Here is a 12,493-nt window from a genome sequence, read left to right as displayed (position 1 = left end):
CAAGACGGTTGCCAGGCAGGGCTGCCGTGCCCTTCCATCCCTGGGAGGACCACGCGGAGGATGATGATAACCAGGTCGTCCACACGTACGTGGTCACGGTCCCCTACAAGCTAGTTTAGTTTTTTATGTTTTAAGTCAACATACGAAATATATTGTCAGTTTCATATAAATTATGTCCGGACTTCATTGAATTCCATCGTGTTTGCATGAAAATTGTCCGGTTTGTTCAAACTCACTTTGAAAGGTATGCATGTACGATTGGATGGCCGGCTCCAGCATCACTGTCTGACGCATCCGAATGTGTTCACGGACAAATAGCATGCATGTTCTTTTTTCTAAAACAACATCATTTAATGCCTTTTTTGAGAGAATATTTATGAGATGTCTTGGATTTGGTGCTAATATCTATGGGGGTGTTTGGTTCCAGGGACTTTTTTGTGTTGGGACTAGAAAAAGTCCCTAGCAAAACAAACAGGGTGGGACTTTTTTAGGACTTTTTGCTAAAAGTCCTTAGAAGCACCTCCTTGGAAGTCTTTTTCAAAAAATCCTAGGGACTAGAAAAAGTCATAGGACTAGAGAACCAAACACCACCTATATCTAGATTAAGATATGGTTTTACCTCTTTCCTCTATAAATGTGGTGTCACATCACATTTTTACCTATGAAATCATCCTGAGATATAAGCATTGGGAATGCCCTAACTAACAAACTATTGAATATGCTCTAAGTGTTGTTGCATTTAATTTATTTAGCAAACAGCCTTGCATCTCGACATGCGGCCTCATTGTGATGAGAATTTGCAGAGAAAAACTAGCTAAGAGCCATATATTTCCACTAACATACAACCCCCCTACCTCCACCGCTTTCTGTATTATTTAAGGGTTTCCGTAATGGATCGCTCTTAACACGGTTTTATAGGATAATGCTGACTGACATTGCCAATTCCATCAAGAACGGCAACTCAAAAAGGGAAGATGTTGATGACTGGACCGGTGGAGTTGGAGAAGGAGTTGCAACGTGCACCCATGTGGTGAGGTCGAGGGGGATAAATGATGGAAAAGTTGGAGGACATGATGACGAAGGAGGAGGAGACATGTGCCAAGCGCAACGATCTCGAGGAGAAAAAAGAAGGCGGAGAGGTTCAACATGTTAATGGTAAAATAAAAGAGGAAGATGAAGCTCTACGAGAGAAAGCTTGCGACAAAGTGAGGGTGTGACGAAGAAAATGACTTTTACTTAAAGGTCGCACGTATCCAGAAAAGAAGGGGCAGAAAGAGTAATTTACATCCGGTCCTTTTGTTTATTTGATGGATGTGGATTGCTAAACTTGTTGCATTTGAACTTCTGATGCTTTTGGTTGCATTTTTTTGTAAGTACTAAATGTGCGGTCGAAAATTTGACATGGTGACAAAAAGAGGGGGGCGAACATACAGTGGATGTCTAGGGCACATCTTCAACGGCAAACCGTAAATTTTCTCCCGCATCCATCTGCAGACAGAGAGGATCAGTCCGCGGACACAGATGCGGAAGACAGTCATCAAACGCTAGCCGCATACATTTCAAACAACTTTTCAACAAACCAGATGAAATTCATGCAAACTCAGACGGATTTCATCCAAACATGACAGATTTCATACAAACACGGTGGATTTCATTACATTTCGAACATCTAGAACAAAAAAAGACCTGACCCTAAACCTATCCTACGGAGGCGGCGCCCGGCGTCCAAGCCTATGTCGTCCTCCATTCGCCGTCTTCATGAGCACCGGCGATAAGACCGATGAAGTGAAGACCCGGTCTCCGGTGAGGAAGAGTAGAACATGAGGGACAGATCGCCCCACATGGGACACCAAGCCCTAACCCCTCCCATGGCCTACGCATCCTTTGAGGTGTCTGCGACCTATCCGTCGCCGGTGGACGCGAGGTCCACGCTGGAAATGGTGGCGCCGGCGCTGTCCTCGTCCCACCGGGCCACCTGATGGTTCGTCGGCGGCGCAGCTGGCATTGTTCTCCTACGCGATCGTCTACAACAGCGCCTCCTTGGCAGACACTTCCCGACGAGCGGCAGCTTGAGCACGGATGGTATCGTAGATGGCACGCTGCTTGGCTTCAAAGTTGGGGTTTGTCATGGCCATGGACGCCACGGCCCAGGGCCGAGCCGACAAAATCAGAGGCCCTGTGCGAAACTCTAAAATGGGCCTTATCTCACTAAGGAAAAGAAGTACATAAACAGTACAACCGAAGCAAAATACTTTATCGAGTTCCTCAGACTAGACAAGCCAATCCCTATCGCAATGCTCTCCATTCGATAGAATTCTAGTGTAGAATAGTGCAGAAACCTCCTTTTATATTTATCCTTACGACCTTTCTTAAATGGCGTGTCCCTTTGAGGGCCCTTTTGTGCTAAAATTTCAATTTGCTTAGAATTAAGGGAATCCCAATTTCTTGGATCAAATATGTCAAACTGAAAAGAATCACCAACTTCTCCAGTAGGTGAAGTATTCAAGTTACCATCGGTATTACTAGCCCCAATGTCATCACAATTTTCTTCACTCTCAACATTATTTTCTATCTCTGTCTCGACATCTCTAGGGCTAGGATCATTGTCAACATTATTATCCGGAGCATGCTCTCTATCAAGTGACTGCTTATCGGAGGACACTTGTGGTTTTTTTATGAAAAAATTTATCCATATCTCCTTTTTGAGACAGAGTTAAATCCTCTATTTTTAGTTTCTTCAAACGCTTTTTGTAACCAAATTCATGTTTTCTAAATGCAGACATGACTTGGATCTTGCAATACTAGACACCTAATAGATGAAAAGAATATTAAAATTAACTGTAAGATTTTGGAAGAATCAAACAACTGACAGAAATCAAAATTCAAAGTAAAGGGCTCGCAGGATTACTAGGTATTGACGCGACGACGCTTAAAAAATGAAGATCGGGAGATTGGCCTGAACTTCCCTTGCCTTTCAGGTGATTCAGTTCAGGTCCTCCCTGTCGGCTGTTGCCCGGCCGTTCCTGCTGCTACTGTCCTCTTGAATCCTGAAAAGGACCTACAGTGTTGGAAGTTGGGACGGAATCATGAGATTTGTGAGGAAGGAAAGGAAAGATCGGAGGAACCCTAACCTGCTGCCGTGCCAGACGAATAGACGAAGAGACACCTCGTCGCTTCGCTCGTGTCGATGACGATCGATCACTGATTTTTTTTTCTTTTTCATCGGATCAATCTTATCGTTGGATGAGGCGTTGACTAGTCGGGGCTGCTCCAGGTCCAGGACACCAGGCCAAGAGGCCCAAAAGGTTACATTTTTTTAGCTTAGTATATATACTGTTGCGTATGAATTTGGAGGCCCCTGAAGCGAGGGGGGCCTGTGCAAGCGCACAGGTAGCACACCCTTAGGCTCGGGCCTGCCACGGCCTCCTCGCTAGCTCGCTCGCCGTAGATCTGGCCGTCCGCCAGCCGGTGCTACTCCAGGAGTACCATGTTGTACCCTTATTCCTCCCACGCTGCCGCAACGCCGACAAAGGCGTCGGCGCAAGCGGAACCTCCGCCATGGCGGCATTGTAGTGCGCCTGCGCCTGCTCCATGGTGAAGTTGGCGTGCACAGGAGGCGTGGGAGCCAGGGCGGTGTCGTCGGAGCCCGTCTCCATCGCAGTCTCGTCCTCGTCGTCGGAGACCTTGGGCGAGTTGGCCGGCAAGCCGACATCGATCCGCCTGGCATGGCGGCTCCGCCAGGCGGCGGCAAGGGCGGCCACTGCGTGCTTTTGATGGAACTTAGATCGGAGTAGGCTAGTAGATCCGGTGAACCTACCTACTCCAGGTGCGGATGATCTCGATCCAGCGCCGGCCATGGTGGTGTGGTGACGGCGGCGATGTGGACAGAGATGGCAGCGGTGGTGGAGCTTCCCGTTGTATCACGCTAACCCTAGATCGGTAGGGATGTAGGTGGGATTCTGGACGCATGGTGAATCTCGTGTTGCGTGCGGCCGACTCTCCCACCCCTTTATATAGCGCGGCGACAGGGGCCCACCAACCATGGTTTGGTTGGGCGCCCCCAATCAGGCACGGGTCAAGGGCCCGTCGAGCCGTTGGGCTCGATCAGGAGGAGATCAACCTAACATTCTTCCCCTTGATCTCAACTTTACTTTTAACCTTATACTTTCTAGTTTATTTGTTTCGTCACATATTGGTACATAGAGCATGTTTCATCGTCACAGCTTAATTGCCGATAGAATCATACAGCTACAACATACGTTTTGTTCAGAAACAAATTCTGTTCCTTTTGGGCCTATCCAGGAAGCTTTCCCTTAAACCCAAGCCGGCTAAGTGTAGCGGATCCGCAAGCATATCCTTTGTCCTTATATGCTCGAGACTTATAGTTTGATCCTGGATTTTATCTTTCACAACATAATACCTTATCTCTATTGTTTTGGCAGCATTACTCGGCTTGTTGTTGTGAGGATAGAATACCGCGGGTTGGTTGTCGCAGTACATCTTTAGTGGTTTGTGAATACAATCTACCACTTTCAAGTCGGGTACAAATTTCTTTAGCCATATCGCCTGCCCCATGGCTTCGAAGCATGCTATGAATTCTGCATACATCGTGGATGATGCAACTATCGACTGTTTGGAGCTTTTCCACGAAATAGCTCCCCCAGCGAGAGTGAAGACGTATCCTGACGTGAATTTTCTATTATCTCTGTCCCTCGCAAAATCTGCGTCTGAATACCCTTTTATCTCTAGGGAATCACTTCTCCTGTATATTAGCATGTAGTCCTTCGTGCCTCGCGCATAACGCAATGCTTTCTTTACCATCTTCCAGTGATCCATGTCTGGATTCTCTTGATATCTACCGAGTACCCCGGTGATAAAAGCTAGGTCAGGGCGAGTGCACAGTTGTGCATACTGTAAGCTGCCAACTGCCGAAGCATATGGTACTACTTTCATTTGATCGATCTCGTACTGGTTCTTGGGACATTGGAATTTCCCAAAACTATCGCCCTTGACTATAGGAGCAGGTGTGGCTTTACTCGCATGCATATTATACTTTTTAAGAAGCTTTTCTAAATATGCTTTCTGCGATAGTCCTAAGACTCCATTGTTCCTATCTCGGTGAATTTCTATGCCCAAAACATATGATGCTTCACCAAGATCTGTTATGTCAAAATTTGAGGATAAGTATTTCTTTGTTTCTTGTAGTAGACTAACATCACTGCTAGCAAGCAGGATATCATCCACATACAAGATTAGGAAAATATATGTCCTATTTTTAAACTTTGCATAAATGCAATTATCCTCAATGTTTTCTTTAAATCCAAAAATTTTAATCATTTGATTAAACTTTAGATACCATTGCCGAGAGGCTTGTCTTAATCCATAAATGGATTTCTTCAGGTGGCATCCCATATTTTCCTTGCCTTTCATGGTAAAACCCTTAGGCTGTTTCATGTGGACATTTTCTTTTAAATCATCATTCAAAAATGTCGTCTTAACATCCATTTGATGTAACTCTAAATCAAAATGAGCAACTAATGTCATTATGATTCTGAAGGAACCCTTACATGAGACTGGAGAAAATGTCTCATTGTAATCTATCCCTTCTCTTTGTGTAAATCCTTTTGCCACGAGTCGTGCTTTATACTTTTCTATATTCCCTTTAGAGTCATACTAAATTTTGTAGACCCATTTACAGCCTACTGTTTTGGCTCCTTTAGGAATTTCCTCTAAGTCCCAAACATCTTTGGAACTCATCGATTTCATCTCGTCTTCCATTGCCTTCATCCACTTCGATGAATGAGGGCTTCTCATGGCTTCTTCATATGAGGTGGGATCTTTTTCTTTATGAACTATTTCTGTGTTATAAACTTTAAAGTCAGTAGAAATAGCTGACTTTCTTGGTCTTGTAGACCTTCTGAGGGCCTCAGTTTCTGGCACATTCTGTGCCTCAACTTCTGGCACTTCTTCTAAAATTTGTTGTTGCACCTCCCTTTCATGATCAACAACGGGTTCAGTCGGCTCCTGACGGACAGGTTCCGGGTCTACCCCCATAGTTGTCATGGGTGGAGTTGCAACTGGTAGTGAGAAAAATGGATCCTGAATCATCGGATTAGGTGCATGTACCCTCTTCTCCTCGAGATCAATTTTCCGAGCTACCAAGCTCCCCCTCATCATTTCGTCCTCTAAGAAGACTGTATGTCTCGTTTCTACAAACTTTGTACATCTGTCTGGGCAGTAGAAACGAAAACCTTTTGATCTGCCTGGATAGCCAATGAAGTGGCAACTTACAGTTTTGGGATCTAACTTTGCAATGTTTGGATTAAACATTTGGCCTCAGTAGGGCACCCCCACACCCTGAAGTGTTGTAGGGAGGGCACCCTTCCTGTACATAGCTCGTACGGTGTTTTGGGCACCGACTTGCTTGGTACTCTATTGAGAATGTGAATGGCGGTTTAAGCGCCTCCATCCATAATCCCAATGGCAAGTTTGAATAACTCATCATGCCGCACACCATATCCATAAGTGTACGGTTGAGCCTTTCAGCTACTCCATTCTTTTCTTCCATAGTGGGATACATTAAAAGCACATGAGTTATCATATCTTTCTCTTGCCAGAATTTCTCCCGTCATACGGGATTTTTTACATAATATTATGTCAGCTTTACCCCGTTACGCAGGTATTTTCCCAGACTTTTCCTGCCATGCAGGTTTTATCATAATATCTTTTCCCGCCATGCGGGTAATTCCCTGTAAGGGAATATGAATGCCAGAATTGGCTCTTTTGACTGCATATTCAATCATCAAATTTAGGAATAAATCCAAATGCTCTTTTACACACATGCTTAATCCGACGTTGGTCAAATTAAACACGCATGTTGCTTGTTTCATATCAGATCATGTTGACTAGAAAAAAAAAACTTCTTCATAGAGAGTACATGAAAGACATTCATCAACCAAGACTCTCAATGATCTATTTCTTTCTTTTGATGCCATTCTTTAGAGAGAACATACTCCCTCACGTTATGACCTTTCTTTGGCCTCTTTTTTTATTTGGGCTTCTTTGGTCTCTTTTATTTTTTTTGTAAAGTCCGGAGTCTCATCCCGACTTATGGGGGAATCATAGTCTCCATCATCCTTTCCTCACTGGGGCAATGCTCTAATAATGATGATCATCACACTTTTATTTACTTACAACTCGATATTACAACTCGATACTAGAACAAAGATATGACTCTATATGAATGCCTCCAGCGGTGTACCGGGATGTGCAATGATCTAGCATAGCAATGACATAAAAAACGGGCAAGCCATGAAAACATCATGCTAGCTATCTTACAATCATGCAAAGCAATATGACAATGAATGCTCAAGTCATGTATACGATGATGATGGAAGTTGCATGGCAATATATCTCAGAATGGCTATGGAAATGCCATGATAGGTAGGTATGGTGGCTGTTTTGAGGAAGGTATATGGTGGGTTTATGGTACCGGCGAAAGTTGCGCGGTACTAGAGAGGCTAGCAACGGTGGAAGGGTGAGAGTGCTTATAATCCATGGACTCAACATTAGTCATAAAGAACTCACATACTTATTGCAAAAATCTACTAGTCATTGAAACAAAGTACTACGCGCATGCTCCTAGGGGGATAGATTGGTAGGAAAAGACCATCGCTCGTCCCCGACCGCCACTCATAAGGAAGAGAATCAATAAATAAATCATGCTCCGACTTCGTTACATAACGGTTCACCATACGTGCATGCTACGGGAATCGCAAACCTCAACACAAGTATTTCTAAAATCCACAACTACCCACTAGCATGACTCTAATATCACCATCTTTATATCGCAAAACTATTGCAAGGAATCAAACATATCATATTCAGTGATCTACAAGTTTTATGTAGGATTTTATGACTAACCATGTGAATGACCAATTCCTGTCATCTCTTTAAATAGGTATAAGTGAAGCAAGAGAGTTTAATTCTTTATACAAAAGATATTCCCACGCTCTAACAAATATAAGTGAAGCAAAAGAGCACTCTACAAATGGTGGTTTTCTATGTAAAGAGAAACAGACAATCCAAACTTCAAATGATATAAGTGAAGCACATGAAGCATTCTATAAAGCCATACTCAAAAGATATAAGTGAAGTTCATAGAGCATTCTATAAATAAACCAAGGACTATCTCATACCAGCATGGTGCATAAAAGAAAGATGAAAACTAAATGCAAAAGACGCTCCAAGATTGTGCATATCACATGAACGAAACGAATCCGAAAACATACCGATACTTGTTGAAGAAAGAGGGGATGCCTCCCCAGCATCCCCAAGCTTAGACGATTGAGTCTCCTTGAATATTTACTTGGGGTGCCTCGGGCATCCCCAAGCTTGAGCTCTTGCCTCTCTTCCTTCTTCTCACATCGAGACCTTCTCAATCATCGAACACTTCATCCACACAAAACTTCAACAGAAAACTCGGTAAGATCCGTTAGTATAATAAAGCAAATCACTACTCTAAGTACTGTTGCAAACCAATTCATATTTTGTTTTTGCATTGTTTCTACTGTAAGATAACTTTTTCATGGCTTAATCCACTAATATAAATTGATAGTTTTATCAAAATAAGCAAACTATGCATCAAAAACAGAATCTGTCTAAAACAGAACAGTCTATAATAATCTGAACATTCACCATACTTCTGATACTTTAAAAAAATTCTACAAAAATTAGGAAAAATAAACAATTTGTATATGAAGACAGTGCAAAAATAATCAGAACCATTTGACATTCCAGCTAAAAATGTAAAATCGCGCACTACAGCCAAAGTTTCTGTCTTGCACCGTACAAACCATCAAGCAAATGTAAACATCCTAAAGGCAAACCTTGGCACATTATTTTTCTAATACAATGTAATTGTATAAGGGGATAATTATTTTTATTGAAAAGTTTTTGTAATCAAGATTCACAAAGCTTCCATGAGCATGAACAAAGTTCAAGGCTAGCTCCCACTTCAACAATGTTTGTCTTTCTCACTTTCGCTTTCCTTTTTGAAAAAGTTTTGGGTTCCCCTCTTTATTTTTGTTGTTTTTAAACTATATGAAAGCAGTCAACAGAAATAAATGACTCTCTAAAACTTCCGGGTTGTCTCCCTGGCAGCGCTTTCTTTAAAGCCGTTAGGCTAGGCATATAGTGCTCAAGTAGTGAATCCACCTGGATCCCAAGGTATATCGAAGCCAATTTTAATTAGCAATGATTTGGCATTTAGTAGTGAGCACAAAGCAACATATATCAAGCAATGGCGAAGTCTAACTCTCTTTCTATGCATTGGCATGTCATAAAAGAACAATTCATGCACACCTAGTAAACGCCAATGCATAGTATAAACAGTTTCTTGCAATTTTATCGTATTGGAAACATAGAGAGGTGGAGATATAGTTCCTCTCTCATAATAATTGCAAGTAGGAGCAGCAAGCACATGCATATTATATCTATTAAAATCATCATGTGTAACGGTAAAAGGCAACCCATCAATATAATCCTTAATAAGAGCAAACTTCTCCGATATAGTGTAGTCGGGAGAATTCAAAAAGATAATAGGACTATCATGTGTGGGTGCAACAGCAACAATTTCATGTTTAACATAAGGAACTATAGCAATTTCATCTCCATAAGCATAATTCATATTGGCATCTTGGCCACAAGCATAGCAAACATCATCAAAAAGGGATATTTCAAGAGAATCAACGGGATCATAATAATCATCATAGCAATCATCCTTCGGTAAGCACGAAAGGGAATTAAACAATGTATGAGTTGAAGAGTTACTCTCATTAGAAGGTGGGCACGGGTGATCAATCCTCTCTTCCTCCTTTTGTTCTTCGCTCTCCTCCTCATCTTTTTCATCCAATGAGCTCACAGTTTCATGAATTTCTTCTACCATAGACTCCTGCAAAATATTAGTCTCTTCTTGGACAGCGGAGTATTCCTCAATATATTGTTTAACATAGGTATTAGAAGCATAATTCTCATAACAATATTCAAGTATAGCAAAATTTTCAGATTTGTAAAGAGTAGCATCATACTTTTCAATCAAAGAAGCAATTTCAAAAGCACCCTTAAAAGCAACAAATTCTTCAATTTGTTGAACATCATAGTAATTATAAACACCCTTAGCATATGAAGATAATATTCCATTATCAATAAACTCACATTGGTAGGGAAGGTGTTTCTTAGGGTTTTCAGAACAACAAGTAAAATCATAATGATAGCATAAATTCCAAGCATAGCATTGCATAGTATTAATTTGATGCTGTAAAAGTTTCCCTTTTTGAGATATTCGGTGTCGCACATAACAAGCATTCTCATCTAAAGATTTGCCCTCAACTAGTCTAGTTGGGGTTTCAGCACGAGCACATGGGGATCGAAGATGATCCAAGTAATAAGTTTCAGCGGTGTGATAGATTTTGAGTGGTTCTTCAACCATTGGTTCAGTAGGTACAACCAATTTTTTTGGTATTTTGCATTTCCTACCCATAACTAAAGATAGAAAACAACTAAGAACAGCAAAATAAAAATTACTTAGTGATAAAGCAAACAAGCACACACGAGAATATTCACCCCACGCTATTGCTCCCCGGCAACGGCGCCAGAAAAAGGTCTTGATAACCCACAAGTATAGGGGATCGCAACAGTTTTCGATAAGTAAGAGTGTCGAACCCAACGAGGAGCTAAAGGTAGAACAAATATTCCCTCAAGTTCTATCGACCACCGATACAACTCTACGCACGCTTGACGTTCGCTTTACCTAGAACAAGTATGAAACTAAAAGTACTTTGCAGGTGTTGTTGGATAGGTTTGCAAGATAATAAAGATTACGTAAATAAAAATTAGGGGCTGTTTAGGTAAAGAAACAATAAAGTAAATATAGCGAGTGTGGAAAAGTGGTGGTAGGAGTTGCGAAATTGCCCCTTAAGCAATTGACTACTTTACTAGACCGATAGCAAGTATTATGTGGGAGAGGCCACTGCTAGCATGTCATCCCTGACTTGGAATTCTATGCACTTATGATTGGAACTATTAGCAAGCATCCGCAACTACTAATGTTCATTAAGGTAAAACCCAACCATAGCATTAAGATATATTGGTCCCCCTTCAATCCCGTATGCATCAATTTCTATGCTAGGTTGAAGCTTCTGTCACTCTTGCCCTCCAATACATAGTCCTATCAACATACAACTAACCCTAGGGTGTGATCCACGCGCGCAATCATATGATGGGCACCAAAGGACAGCAACATAACCACAAGCAAATTAAATCAATCATAGCAATTCATCAACCACCGATAGGACAACGAAAATCTACTCAGACATCATAGGATGGCAACACATCATTGGATAATAATATGAAGCATAAAGCACCATGTTCAAGTAGAGGGTACATCGTGTTGCGGGAGAGTGGACCGCTGTAGATAGAGGGGGGAAGGTGATGGAGATGTTGGTGAAGATGGCGGAGGTGTTGGTGTAGATCGCGGTGATGATGATGGCCCCCGGTGGCGTTCCGGCACCACCGGAAGCGAGGGGGGAGAGCCCCCCTCCTCCTCCTTCTTCATTGACCTTCTCCCTAGATGGGAGAAGGGTTTCCCCTCTGGTCCATGGCCTCCATGGCGTGGGAGGGGCGAGAGCCCCTCCGAGATTGGATCTGTCTCTCTGTCTCTCTCTGTTTCTGCGTTCTCAGATTCTTCCCTTTCACCGTTTCTTATATTCCCGGAGATCCGTAACTCCGATTGGGCTGACATTTTAACACGATATCTATCTGGATATTAGCTTCCTTGCGGTGAAAGAAGGGCTCCAACCGCCTTAAGGGGTGGCCACGAGAGTCAGGGGCGCGCCTGACACCTTGGGGCGCGCCCCCCTACCTCGTGCCCCCTCGGGCACCGTCTCACGATGATTCCACTTCCCAAAATTTATAAATATTCCAAAATAAATCTCCGTCAGTTTTTATTCCGTTTGGACTCCGTTTGGTATGGGTTTTCTGCGAAACAAAAAACATGCAACAAACAGGAACTGGCACTGGGCACTGGATCAATATGTTAGTCCCAAAAATAGTATAAAAAGTTGCCAAAAGTATATGAAAGTTGTAGAATATTGGCATGGAACAATCAATAATTATAGATACGACGGTGACGTATCAGTTGTCAGCGGATTAGATTTGTGGAATATTGTACTCTCTACGGTGGTATGTGGAATTTGTTTTGCAGAGCCGAACATGATCCTTGTGTTCAAAATCTTCTATGGAGTATTCAGAGAAGGAACCCGCCTTGCAATACCGAAGACAATCTGCGCGCCGGACTCATCGCCATTGAAGCCTGGTTCAGGGGCTACTGAGGGAGTCCTGGATTAGGTGGTCCTCGGACAGCTGGACTATATACTTTGGCCGGACTGTTGGACTATGAAGATACAAGATTGAAGGCTTCGTCCCGTGTCCAGGT

Source organism: Triticum urartu, chromosome 5A (genome assembly GCF_056163025.1).
Source record: "Triticum urartu cultivar PI428250 chromosome 5A, HENAU_Tu73, whole genome shotgun sequence".
NCBI lineage: Eukaryota > Viridiplantae > Streptophyta > Magnoliopsida > Poales > Poaceae > Triticum > Triticum urartu.
This window is presented reverse-complemented; position numbering follows the sequence as displayed.